The 19358-nt window shown below is 38.9% G+C and overlaps 2 protein-coding genes across 6 annotated transcripts in view; one reads left to right on the top strand and one right to left on the bottom strand.

The window, feature by feature from the left end:
* Window positions 1-19358, bottom strand: part of LOC100643512 (lysosomal acid glucosylceramidase) — a 35474-nt gene that overhangs the window by 9983 nt on the left and 6133 nt on the right. The gene's annotated exons all lie outside the window — the stretch shown is intronic.
* Window positions 6345-19358, top strand: part of LOC100650509 (tubulin glycylase 3A) — a 33572-nt gene continuing 20558 nt past the window's right edge. For 3 of the 4 annotated variants that reach the window (XM_048406382.1, XM_048406381.1, XM_020867980.2), the window contains exon 1: window positions 6345-7194. The gene's annotated coding sequence lies outside the window, so the exon portion shown is untranslated. The remainder of the gene's footprint in view (window positions 7195-19358) is intronic. The other variant, XM_048406383.1, reaches the window with a different exon arrangement.

Genomic DNA, 19358 nt, shown 5'->3' with positions numbered 1-19358 from the left:
TCTATTGGTCTACACACGCGCGCTCGTCACCCAAAATTACTCGTTATTCCGAGATATTCTTATTTCAGAATTCTAACCAACCGCGTCAGCATCTGCGACCAAAGACGCTGATTCGACTATCGCTGCGTAATAACGTACAGTGGTAGGTCAAAAGGACGAATCGAATCTACTTTTATTATCGAAAGGAGACATTTAGCAGAAGCGGAGAATGCGTCTCGTACGCGTTCAACGATATAGCCGAGTTCAACGATGTTCCTCGGAACAATTCGTTCGTCCGACGATATGCATTTCTTTGTTTCATTTTGCTCTATACTCCACGGAAGTACTTGATAACAGTTTGAAGCACAGTTTTCGATAGGAAGCATCGTTCAACGAATTTTCACGAATTTTCAACGTTCATGCGCGATGCATGAAATCGTTGCTACGTTCTGGATTCTATGCTCCAATTGTCGAAACGTTGCGCAGGAAATAAATATATGCGCTAAAGCAACGTTCCCTTTTCAGAAAACTTTCAATTTGATTAAATTTTAGCTTTGGCTTCGGTTTTCTAACTCGTGCGAGTTCTTCTAATATTATCCAATGAATTCTTTCGACCGACTTTCATTGTTAACCATACATACTTTGCCTTTCGTCCATCGATTTAGCTTCAGTTTAGGTTTAATTTTGTACGCGTGGCGTGCGATTTGCAAGATTTGGAATATTATTCGTTTTAAAGTATCGAATTCGCACGGTATGGAACAGGAAAGATTTAACGTTCGAGCTGCAATGTCTCCCTGGATAGGCTTTCGTTCTTTTGGGGATAGTTTGAAAATCGATGGAATTTAAGTGCAAGTAAATCATCTCTTAAAGACTGTACGTATTTTTTGAAAACCTTGAAAATCTAAACGATACCTCAGCACGAGCAACGACAGAGTAACGCATTCGGTAAGAGAAAATAAAGATATTATTAATCGAACGGTGCAAAAAACGAGCAATTTTCTTCGCGTGAAATCTTCGCATTTTGGCAAAGCTATTTTTAAACTACTGAAGCGAAATACGAATACTTATCATCGTCAGGCGGAAGATAATTAAGACGAGAGCGTTGCAACTATTTTGCTCATTTTGCGTTCCATTTGTATTTCTCTTTTCTGACTATACGTTCTGTGTGGTTTCGGTGGCTTTAAATCGGAATAGCAATTACTCTCCTGTTAACGTTGCTTGTAACAAAAAGTCGATGCTTTTACAGAAAGATCGTTCCATTTCCTCCGTCAAAGGGATTATCGTTCAAGGTGTGTCAAGTCTTAACGAAAACGAACCGAAATCTCGTAATTCTGATAATAAGAATAAGAAATATCAAAGTGGAGGGAGCGTTGCGCTCAGCCTGAAAACGAACCACCAGTAATGACCTAAGTTTGTCACGGAGCGGTTTGAGATAATAGCGAGAGGTTAGACGAGCGCGTGGTCAAACACTCGGCGACTCGCTGGATTACATCGAAATCCGAACGGTATAGAAAGCAAATTGTTGGAGCAAATACGACGTTCGCCCATTTGAACTTGCTTTCAGCCTTCGATGAAAGTGGAATATCCTTTGAGTTTCTTGATCGTTTCCATCTTAACTTCTGGCCCTATTCCCTTATCGAATAATTTTCGTAATTTCGTCATGATCTATCATTCTGCGATCTGTCGAATGAAAACGTCCTTGGAAACGAGCCGAATTATTTCTGGCTTATTTACTTCAAATCGCACTCGCAAATCTAAATTTGTCAAATACAAGCGTGGACGCTTTTTTTTACCAAAGTTTCTCTCCAAAGCACACATACCGATGTAGATAAATTTTCCATCGGGAAAAATTGAACGGTAATTTGTTCGGCGAAAGAGCAAACTCGATAGAAGAAGAGGAAATTGCATCGAAATGGATTCGTATGAAACGCTAAGTGCATTCAACGTGATAAGGCAATATTTTAAGAATTTTAATACGGTTTCCGTGCTTTAAAGCGTAAAGTTTTATTTCCCCGTGTCACCTGTGTCCGCTATATCTGCAGGTATTCCATATTTATAGCGTCCCTCGGAAGCTAATGCATTGTAGCAAGGTCGTTTCGTACTTTATATTTATCCGTTGTTTCATAATCGAATCCTTAGAATCGTTAATTCAAGGTAAAAAGAACTCTATCGGAATAAGACATTTTTAAGGAATTATTTGTTTCATTAAATTCGCTAGTTTAACAACGTTGTGTACGTTACGTAAAGGGAGAAAGATTATTCAAGCTGGACGAAATTTCTTAGTCGACTAAAAACGATCGATGGACAAATAATACTTAACGGATAGGAACGTACGGGATAAACATATTTTACAAGAAACTTATATTTTACTGGAGAGGTTTACGGCTTAATTTGCCTTTGTTGCCGCGAGTACAGATAATAAGAGTAATGTCCCGTGATTATAGAGTTGGTCGTTGTATCGCTTTGTTACCGTCTCGCAAGACCAACGTGAAAACTCTCGTCCGCTTTCCGCGTAACTTATCAAAATCAAACTGGCCGTACATTTAGTGGAAAAAATGCTTTACACGACTTTAATCCGGAACGCACGGGTCGACTGCTTGAGAAACAAAGCAAGCAGGACTACTCGGAAAAAGTATTTAACTGAGAGAAAAGTTTGTATAGAAAATGCAGATTTATCGCATCCTTGAATACTCGTTCTTCGTACTCGCTTTGTCCGTAACTATTCGCTCGAAGCGAATTCAATGAGAATTTAACGCAACGACAACCAAGTTTCAAATTCTGTCGGTTTACGACTTCGGGAAAATTTATCGAGATGATTTTTAGCAATCGAGTTTAATTCGATCGAAGCGGAGCTATCTGTTCAAAGTAGAGCGCTTGTGACGATTATGTTTACTATATTTTCGGAAATTGAGCGAATAAATTGTTAAGCGAAAATAACGTTGTTGGCAAAGGCGATGTTGCAAAATGCGTTAAAAAGGATGGAAAGGGAGGAGGAGAATCCGTGCGAAAGGACAGACCGAGCGACGAGCAGGAAACGCGTTACATGTCGGATACACGTAGCATGTTAATTAAACTCTCATTAGTCGGGTATACTGGGTTGACGCGGTTTTTAAGTTAAGGCCGGAAGTTTACAATTTGAGATAGGACGAGCGAGTATTATCTCGACTGGAAACGCGAGATGGTTTATCGTATGCAAGTACTAGCCGCGAGTATGCACAAGTACTTGCCAATGATACGTTTTATTGTTTATTTTTTCATGACCGCCGGCTGTAATGAGAACTAATTTTCATATGAATCCGAGTACCGCGAAAGTTGCAGTTAAATAGAGCAAGTTTTTCTGCCATTTCAATGCTCCCTTCGTTCTTCCTAAGAATATACTTCCGGTATATACGTACGTACATGGTACACGCACACTTCCGGGCTGTTTCGAGGTAAAAATAAAGAAGCACCACCGGGCGTGCCACACCTATTCTACTGTGCCTTCAAACATTTTTTTCATTCCTTGTCGTCTCTTTTTATTTGCATTTCCGCTACCGTGCAATCCCACATATTACTCTGCCGTTGAGCGCGTGTTTTAACAACGCGTTCGGAGTCGTTGCCTTTTGCTTCTGCTCGTTTTCCTTCGTTCCTCCCCAGCTTTCTCTTTCAATGGATTCTTTGCACATTCTTGCATCGATACACTTTGTCCGTCGATGCTTTTTCCATTCTATCGGTTATTTTCATTCGAGAAAAGCCTATTTGTCTTTCCAAAATTTCGTGATAAATCGTCTCCACAGTTTCAACGTAATTCCCATTGTCGCTCGCAGGAGATTCTTCGAATCGCGAGATTTCGACTCTACCGTAATTACTTTAATCGCAATAGTATTTTCGAGATCACTCGGCTGAACGTGGCCACTTCCGATGATCCACCTCGATGCGACAATACGCGAACCGACAAACGCGGTAAAGAGAGACTCGTTGCTTTCGAGGAATTTGCATTTCTCTTCGCTCTATTGTTCGTTAAAAGTCATTCAATAGCCATTCAGTTAACTAAATCGTCGGCGTGTGTAACGTTGTCCGATTGCTGGTAAAAAAGCTCTAGCTTGTCGCATGTTATTTTATTATGGTCGTTGAATGGCGCTTGATTGATCGCTCCGTGTTTGCTGTATGCGAGTTCTTTTCGAGAGCCGACTGGCATGCGTGTAGCGACTCGTCTCTTCGAATCGATCGAATTTAACGCGTTCCGGTGCTCTGCTTTTTTTCACCTACAACTAATTAATCGTCGTCGCTATGCCGCGTCGAGCTCTTCGTGATCGAGCAAATCGCTCTCCCTTTTTGATTCTTCTCCTACGAAAGAAACGCAAATTTCACCTAACTTTGCCGCAAATCAGTCACAAACTGCCATCGAAAATCAACGAACTTTGACGGTCTTAACGATCTTCGAACGATTTCAAATCGATTTCAAAAGATCGATCTGCGTCGCTAGTTTAAAGCAAGTATCGTTGCGTTTTAGCGTTTTTAGCGTCGATGTTAATTAGAAAGGCAACGAAGGAAATCGAGCGTAGAAGGTACTCGTTTCGAATTTGTAAAATAACAAAGGGTAAAATATGATAAGAGCGGAAGTTTAATTGGAAGCATTTTGCGAAACGGTAAGATCGCGTGCTCGTTGAATAATTTTGTCGGCGAGGAGAAATAGAAGGTCCTGCATAACGAGTGATAAGGGCGAGCAGAGTGCCAGGTCTTTATTATCGGCATTGGCGGCTGCTTTATTTGCAGTTTCCAGTGAAGAGAAACGGACGTGGCGTCGAATCGTAGGGACGAAAGTTGGGATGGCGCGATAGCACAGCGTGCTTTCGTAGAATGGGCAAAGCTCTCCCCGGTAGGCGAATAACAAATGGACCGAGGTAAAGGTAAGGTAACGTTAACGTTAACCAGGTTGCAGCAGTTTCATCGTTTCTATGTCGTGCACGCGGTCCAAAGAGATCGGAAGAACGTTTTTCCGTTGAAAGATTCGATCCTCGGTCGTACAGTTTGTAAGCTTGTAACAATCGGCATCGAGGGATTCAAAGTTTGCTCGTTTCGTTCGTAATAGCCGCTTCACCGATACCTTGAAACATATTCTCGCTGGGGTTATCGCGTTCAAACAGTTTCTTTATTTTCTTCGGTTGTACGCGCGAGATGTCGTGCCGTGTGTGCCAAATTATTCCGCTGTCTTCGAACGATGCAAATATTAGAAACTCTGTTCGCGATGGTGCCATCTTCCTCTCTCGGTTACTTACGAAAGAACAAGGCGAGCAACGAAAATCGATGAAAATTTTCCTCACTCGCGGATTTTCCAACTTACTACGAACGAATAACGATCGATCCTTTGCCGAGCTAAGCTTCTATTTCTAACTTTTGATTTAATCCTGTTTTCAGTTGGCGTTACAACGTTCGTACCTGATTAATTCCTATATAAGCAGATAAAATTAGTCGACTCGATTTTAGCGACAGATTAATGATCTATTTCGCGATTATCGCGAATTTAAATGGACATTTTATATGGAAGATAACCAAATAAATTGTTACCTTGAATTTTAATTAATATTGTTGAATATTTGTCGAATTCATTTGTCATTTGTTATTTGTCATTTACCATTTGTCATTTGTCGAATATTTCAACATTGAAAATTGCAATACCTTTTTACTAATTTCCGATAGTATCGACATTAACGATTCGCTCGGTTCCTCAACTTCACATCTGCCACGCGATTAATTTCTTTGTTATCTTATTCTTACTCTCATTCTCTTCTAAAGTATATATTTTTGTTGTGTCGACGAAACTTTTGAATAGACGAATACGCGTTTCGTTGGAAGTTTTCCAATAGTAAAGAAAAACAAAGCTCGCGATTAGCGAGGGAAGGTATGCACGCAAATTAGTTAACCGTCACCAATGTTGTGACAAATTATGCGTTTAAGTAGAAGAAAACGCGAGCTTGTGGGAAAACTTTGCGACGAAATTGCGATTAAAATCGTTCAGGTGTGTACGCGCTTAGTAGAATCAAAAAGTCAGTCTTTGGTCAATTTTTATTTATTATTGTTATAATTATCTATGTTTGTATGGTACTTTGTCTTGACGTTGAATGTAAAAATGTAAACGGTTGTCGTTCGCGACGAAGGAAGACTCTATGCAAATCACGTAAGCATCTATCGGTTTGAACGAAACGCGACCAATAAATGCAACAACGATAGTGTTAAAAACGTTATAGCTGTTGCACCTATCGTATTGAAGACGTTAGTAAAACTAGTATAGCGTAGAAGCAAACGACAAAATAAACGGAGGAAACGTCGATACGTTCTTTGAATCCTTTGTATCATAAAGGTATTATTTGATTTTTGTTACTCGTTGGTGATTTTTTAAATTTTATACGCGCGAAATATCTCTATAGAATAATCCTGATACAAAGCCACGTGTGATTTCAATTTATTTTCGAATTGCGACAATAGCGTCAAAAGCGACGTGTTTCACGAACGTAAAACTACACGTTTTTGTTTTTACAAAACAGTATCTTAAGATTTCAATCGAACCTCTGTAGGCGGAATAATACATAAATTTGAATAAAATGTATTTTGCCACTAAAAGTCGAACAAAAATTATTGCGTTAAGGAAAAAATGAGGACAAACCTAGCGATTATCATATGTCAATTTGTCAAACTGCGATAATGACAGGGCTTCCACGCTGGAAAATCGATTTTATATCAATGTCATCTATTCCCCTGTTGACGTAAAAGTAGGATCGCGATCTTGAAATTGAAATGACCGCGTGTGAAAGGAAAAAGAATCGAGTCTGACTAGCGAGGAATCGGTGATGTCGAATAGTGAAAAAGATTCGTGGGCGGAACTGTACGTTATCGCCGTTTCACACATCGGCACATTCGTCTTTCGTTCTCGTCCTACGTTTCTATTTCTTCGGAAACTACAATTCGAAATAGAGTTTTGCGACTTGTACGATTGCACCGCGCGTTTCTCTCCAATGAAAATTTATTTAACGCGTTATATGACGTAAAAATGAGCGGTCCTGTTGGTTCCGATTGGTGAGAGATCTTTGACTCGCTCGAGGACAATTGCCGTTAATTCTGCTTTGTGAACCAAGGAACGTGGTGGTCTGTGCGTTATCCAAGGAAAAAAAATCTCGTCACCGACTCGTCGGAGGTCGCTTGTACGCCGAGCACGTGCTTCTCCTTCTAGAAACGAAAGTAAGTTTCGTGGATTCGAAGTAGTCCAATTCATAAAAATTTATGAGGAAAATGAATTGTCTGACAATCTCATTTCGAAATTCTGTAACGGATATTTATGAGAATCGTGGCCGGTTACCTCTAATAACGATAATCTGATTTGTCGTAGTTTCCGTCTTCGATAAATGTGTCACAAGGTCGAATACACGACGGTGTTTAAAATCCGTTTGCGTAAAGAAAGTGAAAATAAATCTTTTAATGCACTCAACTTTAGTTTGATGTGCTATTACTTTGAGACTTTAAGACGCCACTCCTGACTTACTTCGCATATCTATGTATGTAGGTAATAGATCGATCATAAATTCCAAAGTTAAACGAACGAAAGCGTCGCGCAAGACGATTGCCTGGTATTTAAGAACATACGTACCATCGAAATGGTAATTGTATGTAACTGCGAAATTGAGATTGTGCGACTACAAACGATTAATCGAAAGATAGAAATTGTTCATTGCTTTTATAGCCTTTTTTCTTTGTAAAAATTTCTGACGTATCTTAGAAAATGATACTACAAATTTTGCGGAATGACATATATCTAGTCACTACTGCGCTCTTTTATATTCTTTGCGGTCATAAAACGGCTTCTATTGCATTTTTCCCTATTTGTCATAGTTCTCTTCTAGTTGATTTTTCAATTTTATTCATTTATCAACGATAGTTTTTCACGCATTTTGTTTTCGTCTATCTAGATTAAAGTTATAATATATTAGAAATAAAGTTAAAAGATAAAGTTGCAATATCTACGTCAAAGTTGGTATAACGATACTGCAACGTATGCAAGTATATCGCACGAGCATCTCGCGACACGCGATTGGTCGTTGCAGTAATTTTTTATCACATCATTCACCTTTGCTTTATTCTCTATATCCATTTGTTATCGGTGAAAAATATAACCGAGAACCCGTGAATTTTAACGTTATGCCTGACATTTTCGGTTTCAATCAGGTTCGGCAAAGATAAAAAAGAATAGATTGAAAAAATAAATCATTGTTTCCTCGATATACTACATTATATACATATTTTTCCTCGAAACTAATCAAATTCATCAACGATATAGAGAATTGCAAGAAAGATTTGTGATTCGTATCAAATTATTCGCGAATGATCTGTCAAAGGAATAGTTCGCGGAAGGTGATCGTGAACATTTTTGATCGAAACGAGATCACGAGATTTTTGGCGAAACGAAACAGTTTTCAGCGACATCTAATACAGCTGAATAGGACTATCCGACGATTTTTACAATCTCCAGACCGGTTACAGAAACGACAAAGTCCGGCCGACGAAGATCTACGTCACCTCTAACGTATCACTGCGGTCTCTTCCCGTGAAATATTTATGCAGCTAGCCCAGAAGGTTCAACATTTGGTCACCGACAAAATTGTCCTTACGTTTCCGTACAAATACAAATTTATCCGCCAGTAATGTGTTCTGTTCAGCCTTAGGTGTATTCATCGGGCGCATAGTAAAGTCGCTAATATCCAAATCATGTAGGGAATAAGATACCGATCAAAAACTATCTATCGCTATCGGTGTATTTAGCAAACTATCGTTACAAATTCTCGTTATTCGATTAGAACTAGCGTACAACGATGCTTTCGCGTTATACCGAGCTAGATGTTACGGTATGCTTAGTAGTAGTAATATAGTAACGCGTAATGTTCGTTAACGTGTCGTATAGCCAGCTTTTCAACGTGTTTTTAGCTGCCATTAGCGAAAGCATCTCTGCGAACCTTTCGCGGAATTCGCGTCGAGACAGCAGCAGGAATTCGCCGTGTTTTACATTGCTTCTTATTGCACGATGAATGTATTTTCAGATAACATCGATTCTAATATTTCATGTTTTCACGAAGATTGTTTATAGTCGGGACGTTGAGTAAAAGTGACAGGGATCGATCGATTCATTTCATTTTTCATTTATTTCAGAAAAAACTAGACTTTCTCAGCAAATTTTATACCAAAATATTCAACAGATATTCCAATAAAGCAAAAACGTATACAAAGTTTGGCAACGATCTATCTGATTGTACGAGATACGATACTTTCCATGTGAATCGCTTACCGATGCATCGGTAGATTTTGGTAAAACAGATTAGCGAGATCCGCTAAAAAAACTGGCAATTTATGAAGTATCAACGTGATAAGATACTTAGGTACTTTTCGATGAAACACGGTTCCTTTTTCCACGGCAACGACAATTTCCACGAAATACTAATGCAGGTTCTTTGAAATTCATCTAGAAACTAAAGCTTTCTGCTTTACGTAACTGCTCGAAATTAATAGGAGAAGCTTTTCATTTGAAGTTCTATACAGATTTTGGACAAAGGTATAAAAAGACGCGAGCATCCGAGTGCTTTGGATCTAGTATCCTTATTCGTCTTCTTGTCCCCAAAGTAAAGAGTAAACGAAAATTGATCGATGTTTAATTCGTAACGAGTGTACAAATATATGTATAGTCGACTTACAGATTTAGCCGAAGTAACGTACGTCATAAATTTCCTTCGTTTTTAGATGGAAGAGTTCCTTGATCTTGCAAGTCGAGGAGGACGAGCTTTATTCTCGAAGGGAGTGATATATTGGTTTCTGATATCAGAGCCGACTGTCTGCAGAGACGCGATTCGCTTCCAGAAAGTTCGAAGATGGCTAGACATAAATATTCAAAATTTTCGGAGCGCATCGCCATCGTAAATCTACCACTTATTCCGAGTTTGTTGGTATTTAGGTTTCATTATCTATCTCGTTTCGCGAACGATCATCCGTTATTTTATAGCGTTCGATCAATTTTCGCGTTGTTTTTATTTTGCTTTTAAAACGGAACTGCTTGAAATTTTGCGTTCATTTTTTATGAAAACATTGTTTTTCAAATTTTTTTTTATCAAGAAGGTTTTAATACGATTTGAAGCATTTTTATAGTGTACGATAAAATTAAATGCATATATCGGTAGGTAGTGCGGTATCGTTTATCGCGATCGATTAAATATGTACGTATGGTCGTTTTATTCGAATTAGGATAATCAAAAAGCGATTGGTGGAAGTTCGATGAACGAAATCTATCACGCGTGAAACAATGGCCGACAAATGAGATGGTGAAGGCAATTGTCCGAATCCTGATGGTTTGTGCATCGCGCAACCATTGTCGGTCCTTCTTCTCTTTCCCGTTAGTCTCTTTCTCTATTTACTCGGTTCTACGTGATCTCTACAACACAAACTGCATGGAATGCAGAAACCAGCTAGAAAATACCCATCGTCGCGTCATTCGACGCTTCGACGAAGCACCAAAACATTTCCCTGCCGCACTTCTCTGTTCGCCAATGGGATTTCCGATTGACAGTTTTGAATCTGTTGTACCAAATTTCCAACAGTCGAGATTTTTTAGTTCCTTCGTCATTTTGCTCCAGCCTTTACCGTATGAATGATATGCGCGTCTTTCGGGACCTCGGGCTTTCCGCTCTTTTACTCGTTACGTATTATTTCTCTCGTTAAATATCATACGCGTAATGCTCGCTTTCTGTTTACAAGCGCACGCTGAGTTCTATAAAAATTCTAAAAATCTTTCTCAGTTTATTTTGTGTAACTGCACCTTAAAATTACGTCGACGGCATACACGAACGAAATGACGAAATAAAATTGAAATTTTACCTTCTTCAAAATGAAAAATACCAACGATAGCAACAATGGTATAGGTGCCTTAAATTTTAGGTCGCATAAGAAAAAAGCAAGGAAGAGAGAGGCAGAGAAAGGGGGGAGAGAGAGAATAAGGTTTTACCCGCAGCGCGGCGAGGCGAGTTTTGAACTTGGCTACAGGGTTACAGTTATTTCCTCTACCCACGGCAAACGACGTCGTACAACAAAGCATTTACTGGGCGAAGCAGCAGTATCGTAAATACGATACCAAGTTGAACAGGCGTTCGAATTCCAAGCAATTCTCTTTGACATTCTCCCTGCACAGCTTTTACGGTCACCTGATCGCAATCTCATCAAAATTGGGTCATACAATGCTCTAGTTGCGCCATTCGAATCACCATTGTTCACCGTTCTTTGATGCTATATTTTAATCATTGACTTCTTTTCATTTAATTTCAATATGCCGCTCGTTGAAACGGAATCAACGAAAATTAAAAAGAAACATCGCGGAATCCTGTATTAAGAAAATTTGATATCGTATTTTAAAATCTTCGTCAATATTGTCTATTCCAGTGTAATCTACTGCTCGTCGAACTTTAAATATGTAAATAATGTATGTATATATATACATATATACATGTACTGGATCTTGAAGTTATTTTGACAAACGATATAAGTAAATGATATTAATGCTCATTTTTTGATTTCATCGAAAAAATTTGTTCTTTCTTTACTTTTATATTACTTGTACTTTAATAAATGTGTATCTTTGAATATAAATTTGATCAAATACGATGATATCGATCGTTGACCGATAGAGGAGGATCAACCGAGAAAAAATACTCATTGAACGAGAGAAAGGTTTCTAAACGCGATTAAATGTTCATTAAAGAACGGATTAAAGAATTTTCGAAGGTGACAAGTATGTGTGAAACAACGCATCGGTACGTTAAATATGGTAATGAGTTTCAACGCATAGGCTACCAATAGTCATCAATTATTCTGAATAATGGCATGCAAATAGGACGACGCGTAGGCAATTAATGTCACTATTTGCACAGGCTTATCCTTGGTGCATAGGACGGGTTGGTACAGAGTTGCTGTACATGTACATGTATATTTGTCGATCGTAGGTAACTATAAACGGGTGACAAACGTGATACCGATCGTCTGTTTATAATATAGTTTGTATTGTCGTATTATGCTCTATACAGTATCGTTCGAGACATTCTCATTCGTGGTTCGGTGAAATTTCAACGATCAATTGGTAACTGATACGTTCCAAGTTCACAATCATGATAACGATAATATTTTGTTCAAATATGTAACAATAACAACAAAGTTGTACGATTAATTTTACCTTTTCTAGGATATAAGTGTCCATAATGTAATGTATTATACATATAAACATCGTAGTAATTGAAATACCGATCCATACAAAATTAAGAATCGTTCAAGAGACAGATACTTTGACTGCCACCACTGCAGCGTTTTATTATACTATTTTTTGAACGATTCGATCAACTGTCCACGTTTATTGTACGTAATTATATCTCAACGATCTAACGGTATACGTACCAAGGATTTCTACAAATATGTAACGTTCGATCTCTCGTTACAAATAGCGACAAGCTAAGAAACATCAATGGCAAGTTTTATCAAGTTGGTATCAGTCAATTTATCGTTCCGTTTGAAACTATGGAAAAAGTATATTTCTTCGAAGCTTCCTGGTTCTGACCACCTTTTTCTAATTGCCCTTGTTTCGTGTTTCAGGCGTTTGCATTTCGAAAGGTTACATCGATCGCTGGTTTCCGTATAAGAAACAGGATGTTTTAGGAAACATCGATATTAATTAGCTACGATGTAATTCGAACATGATGGATGACAACCTGGAGCGAAGCCGACACAACCTCTACTTGACACTTTGCTTGTTTTAGCTATAAACCTCTGTGGATTCAAGCTACTACGTTTTTAATTAGAGAATGACAATTTCCAATTACTCCTTTTGTTATTACACTAAATGTCAATATTTGTAAGAGAAGTAGGCAATTTGTGTAATTTGTAGTTTCGATTCTCTCTATTTCTATTTTAGTAAAAACGCTCAGTAGATCTAAATGGTTGAATGAATAGTCGATTTATACGAGAGAGAAGCTCGAGAACTTTGGCTTTCAAATTAAAGAATAATTTGAAAATTCGTTAATGCGAATATTAACGTACAACGTTAAGTAATTATATTTTTGAAAATTTATTTCCACAAATAAAATTTAACGAGTGGTATCGAATATCCGTTTCACTCGGCGGCATTGTTATCGCGAGTGCAGTTAACCAGATATTTTAAACGAGCTCCGTCTATTCGTCCTTAAAAGTTGCTTCAACCCTTGTTAGGAAATTTCTTAGAAAGTTGCGACGTGTATACTTGTACGTTTATACGTATGCGTACGAAAGAATACCTAGACGAAACGTATGTGTTTACTATGTAACGCCCGTTGCGAAATAGTCAAGTTAATCAAAAGTTTTCACGGTGCATGATCGATAGCTATCCAAGAAAGATGTAAGAACTCGCGATCCATTGTCAGTCGGTTCGCCTCCCTGATCTCATTTGTTCGCAGCTGGAAAAAAACTCTTTCAATTTCGATCGTGAATTACGGCCGACCGCATTCGGTACGTGTTCGCGATTCCGTAATGTGGAAACCTCCGAGAACGTAACTAAAGAACCGGTCGAACGCCAAACTCCCTCGCAGCTCAAATCGAATTATACGGATAATCAGAAAGTTAAAACTGCAGTCTATTTCCTGCCGCGGGAGCGGCCGATGTCAAATACCTCTGTTATTTAGGAAAATTGAAACCTGAACTAATTATTTGCGAATATGCGATCAGCTACTAAGCATGTTGTATCGTATTAAATCAACCGGAAATTTCAAAATAATTATCTTATTTTCTTCTATCTATTACGTACGCGAAAGCGATAATATTTTGAAACGAATGAAAACGGACACGATCAAATAATACAGTGACAGAGAAATCGCGATGCTGTCCATGTATTTCGACGTATTCGTGTATCTCAGCTTGCTCGAGATTAATGAAAAAACTTTCTTACACACAAAAACCTGCTCCGAAGGGAGTCGCGGAACGAAGCATTTCTGTTTATTTCGTGCCAAGGATGTTTCGAAAGTGCAACACTATGTCTGTGCATCGTATGCGCGTGGCTTTTAATACGGAATTTCGGCCAACTACTTGAATTTTAGCCGATGTTTAACGAAGCCACCACTTTCAGCGCGATTCGACCGGATATACCAGTCGGAAAGGTTTAAACGCTCTATCGAACAAATAATAAAATAACAACGCGTTCACGATACCTTGCGAATCGAAATGTTTATTTATATCGGTTGAATTTCACTCGTATACTATGCAATATAATTGTTCAACTTCGGTGTTTAAAAGGGCCATTTAAACGAAGCAAGCAAGGGACCTAGCTATTCGTTACTGCGTACTTACAAAGATCTCGTATTATGTAACTTTAAGGACAAGGGCTGGTGTCCCTATTGTGTATTCGAATTTCCCCTAAAATTTACGTAGCCATCCTTTCGAGTATGCTGTTGCGCGCGTAGAAGCACAGCTACTAACATCCAGCAAGTGCGCTTGTTGTCGCATTTGATGCCTTGTTCCAACGTAACGCTGGCAAAGTCTCTGATAGAACCCCTTAACTGATTGTGACCAATTGTGCGAATTTGTCGTATATTTAGTTATTAGGTTGACAACACGCGTGAGGAATTTGAAGGAAATTCTTAATAATAGATACTATCGTTCTGAAAACAACGCACGAATGACGCTTAACTCGTGAATAATAGATAGAACAATTCTTTTAGAAAGGATTTCCATCCTCTTCCGTGCATACGGAGACATTATTGAAAGGTTCCTCTGTCGAGGTTCTAAGGACACTCGGATGCCGGTTCCCGAGTGTCTCTATACTTTTGTATAAACCTTAATTGGAAACGCATGTCGACATTGCCGACCCAAGAAATACGTATTAGTAAGAGTTATTCCACGGAGATATTTTAACGACCTTCCTTTTCGTCGGACGAAAGAAGAATGGAGAATCAGAATGAAAAAGAGCTAAAAGTAATAGAATAAATCGATAGTTTTACCTTCGACCTTTCTTTAATCGCTACTAACGTTATTGTTATTTATAGATAAACAATCTATTTACAAGACACAACGGAACAAGCGGAAAGGTTTTAAGTAAAGAAACTACTCCGTCTCACAGCTACGCCGCATAAAATGATAGACCCTGAGATAACAGATAACAGGAAACATATTCCTACGTTGGCTATAATTGCAAACTGGAAACACAAAGTTTCGAACAAATAGAGTGATCTTAAGACAAGTTTAATACATCGTCTTTCTAGAATAGAAAGAATAAGACGGAGTTTTATCCTGGTCTCTTCCCAAGAGGGAAGAATTACCTTTATGGTAACATTTTAATTTTCCGATAACGTTCAGACGAAAGACGAGTTACCATCGAACAAGCGGCCGCATTTTACATTCGTAAAGAATTGCTCCTCTGTAGAACGCTGATCCAAGTTCGAATTAAATGTACATACTTAAAAAGATCTCATTCGGATGCATCGTACGTTTCCTTACCGATTTTCTCGGTACATTTCTAATGATCGTTTTTAGAATCTCGTTTTTCTTGCAAAAGTTCCGGAATCCGGATCAAAAAAATCTACGCAATTCGGCAATTCCTCCGAAACCGCGTTATTTATTTTTTCAAAAGAAACGCGCGAGGTTCGAGATTGATTTTTCAAAAAAAAAAAAAAAAAAAAAAAAAATTGCCATACTTTTCAACGTTTTCTTACGTATACGTATATGAAAGGATGAGCATCGAACAAAGACTTGGTGAAAATACTGAGAGCTTGGAACTGGACTTACGTAGGTACACGTATATGTATAAAAACAGTTATGAGAGAGATGCAGGCGTTTCGGTTCTCGTTGGTGGTTTAGAGGGGAGGATGGGAGTAGATCGTTAAGTTGCCGAGGCCGAAGAGTAGAAGACATAACGAAGGGAGAATAAGCGAAAGACACACAATCTCGGTAATGGGAAGACCGCAAAAAATGGCGTGAATGGGGGATTCAAGCGGAGGCAGCCTCGTCAAGCGCGACTGTCGTCGTCCGCTGCGAATGCCAGAGGCTCACGCGACTCTGTAATTAAAAAGTAGAAACGTAGACGGAAATTGTTGACGTTGAAGTTCCGGACATCGTCGTTTTCACCTTTATCTTGATTCTCCGTCTCTCTCCTTCTTCCCTCCTTTGCTCCCCTTCCCATCCCTTCCCCGCTGTTTCTCTTTCCACGATATACCGTTTCTCTGCTTCCTATTTCCCTCATTATAATAATATACGTCTCAATTTTCTAACGAAATAAACGAGTGTCGCTTGGCGCCATCAGCGACGCAGGATCTATGCAATTGGGAAAGCCTCGGTTCGTTCAGACCAATTTAGACTGTTGCGACTTCTGTTTGACGACTGATTTTTTTTGTCAATTTTCATATTTCACCTTTACCGTAAAGCGACAAACGCGAATAACGAAATAGGTCGCTCGGAGAACGCAATAACTCGAAAGAAAGACAATCACAACGACATCAGTTGGATAGCCTCCGTGTTCCGCAGTCTACGCTCGTCCTTTCCGTATGATACCGTCCTTTCCGAGCTGACGAAACGGAAAACGAAACAAAGATATCTAATAATTGTTGAAACAGGACTTCTATTTTTCGAGTTTCTAGTTGCTATATTATTTCATCTCTCGATGCGCCATACGCTGAATTTATATTGCAAACAGAGGCAAATAGAAAGAAGAATGTACCATAGAGTATACTAAACTGAAAATTCTAACATTTCCTTCGCGTGTTGTGCGTTTTTCGAATGACAGTCTCGACAGCACTTTGAAAGAGCGAATGATCAGACGACGAAAGAAACATTCTTTAGCCATACACATCGAATTACCTCGATATGACACGAACAGCTGGCTTTCTTCTTTGACCGAGTCACGGAAACAACAGAAGGTCTTTGATGCTACGGTAAATCGGAAATGATGCGGTTTTGCTGTGTCTGCTATCGTTTGCCATCTAAACCGTCTTTTAACCTACGCTCTACGGATCTTTTCGTAGTTTCTGTAATCCATATACGATAGATGTACGTACAATGTACATCTCGGTGAACCGGACAACGTAAAACGAAGATTTATTTCAAACGCCATGCGTTTATCTAAAGTTCGGTTCTAGCAGAGACCGAAATTAAAAATACTATCTGCTTACATAAAAATACTTTTACGCGAATGACATCTTTCAACGTTTAACGGCAGAATTTGCGTCGAAAATGTGGTATGTAAGTGTCTTGTTCGCGTAGTCGCATAAAAAGGAGTCGTAAAAGAGGGTTTCGTAGTTTATGCTGTGTCGAATACATACGACGCTTTTTCCATCGAGTGAAAATGTATGTAAAATGTCAATATGCTGTTGGAAAATCCTTCGTATATTCACACACGTAAGCTCGTCGAAATTTTATATTTCATTCCATCTAAAGTGATTAACTGCTCGTTTCGTTTTTCGTTTTCGTGCGACTCGATCACTCGCCGAAGAAACTGGACGATCGACGCGTATAGTTCGACTGTGAAATCTTTTATCACGCTATGCCAAAAATGTTATTCATCGGCTCATAAATTTTCCATTTCACGTACATATACGTGTATGTGCTTTGTTTAAATCACGAATAAAGATTAAATGATGATCGTTATAATTAAATCAAATATATGCGGTACGTGTACTATCCTCCGTATTTTCGTTTAAAGCAACAGCGACTTTTTGCGTGTTCTAAATATACGAGCATGTAGAAACAGTCGAGCATTTTCTTGTCCTGCCTCTCTCGCGGTTGAAGCGAACGAGTAGCAATTTACAGCTAAATGGATTTCGAGTTGTTCGTTGTCGCTTTCTTCCGTATTTCTTCCATAGAAAGAACAGACAGCGAAAAAGCTGAGTAGGACTTTGAAAATCGCTTGAACCGAAAGCTATTCGGCTTTAGTCGATGTTTCTTTAGTCGTATACATGTACATGCTTATAATCGGTAACTGACCTACTTTTCCACGTCGAAAATTTTTCGCTACGTATTCCAATATACAAGTCATTTCGTTCCATTTGATCTTCAAAGAAAGAAGTAAGATGTTAAAGGAAATACTTTAAACAGAGATACGCGACACTAGTGGCACTAACGACAGAAAGGCAGATCCGTTGCTTTACGCCGATTATTACGAGAAAGCTATTAGGGTGTTAACGTTGGAGGGAGCGGGTCACTTTCGAGGTCCATATTGGCCATTATCCGCACGTCAGTAACGCCGAGCGGAAAATCAAATTTACTTGCGAGAATTCAACCGTCCTGAACGATTACGCGATATAAAATTCATTTTAAACGTTACATATGATGCCTGCTGCTTTTTTAATTTCATTCTGCTCGAATGCCATCGCCCTGACAATCGAAGATAACTTTACGGACTAATACGTGTTTAACGTATATTCGATCTCCGCCAGTCTTAAGATGATCAATACCAACAAAATATTCTAAAGTTTAGAGTTCAGAGAGTTCGAACGATAAAGATTAACCACTTGAGCGTATATTGTTCGGGTTTATCCGAGGAAGTCGAGCGCTGTAAACGCAAATGGCCGATGTCAAAGTTTCCATCGATAGATCGCTGTATTTATAGCTGACCTGCATTTCATTTAACAATTTAACCGAAACTATCGGCGCTTTGTTGGTAGAGCGACGGCTTAATGAAGCTTCCTCTGGGTACCTTTGTTTCTACCGGAAGGCAGTAGCGTGTAAGGGGTGTCGAGAGACATGACAAGCGAACGATGTCCGAGATAATCTCGTGATTGCCTTCAGGCTCCAATTACACCCTTGACACGAACCGTATGGGATCTCAAGATTACTTCCTTTGGAAGTTTATACTTCGTTTCGGATTCATCAGCCTTTCCTCCTTTTGACCATCCTGTTACGTTCTGCACGATTTACAATATTCTACAGAGATATCGCGTCTAGCACGATACATACGCGTAAAAGTACTTGGGCGAATATAGGTACTCGGATCATGTCCTTTCAGTGTGAACGTTCTAGCTATATGGATGACTATTTTTCTGCTTTCAAGTTATTCTCAAGACACGTTAATTAAAGCGGACGAATTTGCTTCGACACAGTGCTAAATATAAAGCTGTCTAGACATGGGATTTCTGTTGCCATCGATCTCCGCAAACGTGCTATTACAATTAGTCTTTCGACGTCGTTGTTGGTAATTGCGATCCTAACTGAAGTTGATCGCGGTATTTCCAGAATCTGTCACTCCATTTATTCATGCTTGAACGTTCGTCCATACTTGGTTTATTTCATTTTAAATTTATGTCGTTCGAAAAAATACGTATATGTCAATATGACGATAATATCGCTTTTAAACCGAATGTAATTCGATTCGG

Source organism: Bombus terrestris, chromosome 6 (assembly GCF_910591885.1).
Source record: "Bombus terrestris chromosome 6, iyBomTerr1.2, whole genome shotgun sequence".
NCBI classification, from domain to species: domain Eukaryota; kingdom Metazoa; phylum Arthropoda; class Insecta; order Hymenoptera; family Apidae; genus Bombus; species Bombus terrestris.
This window is presented reverse-complemented; position numbering and strand designations above follow the sequence as displayed.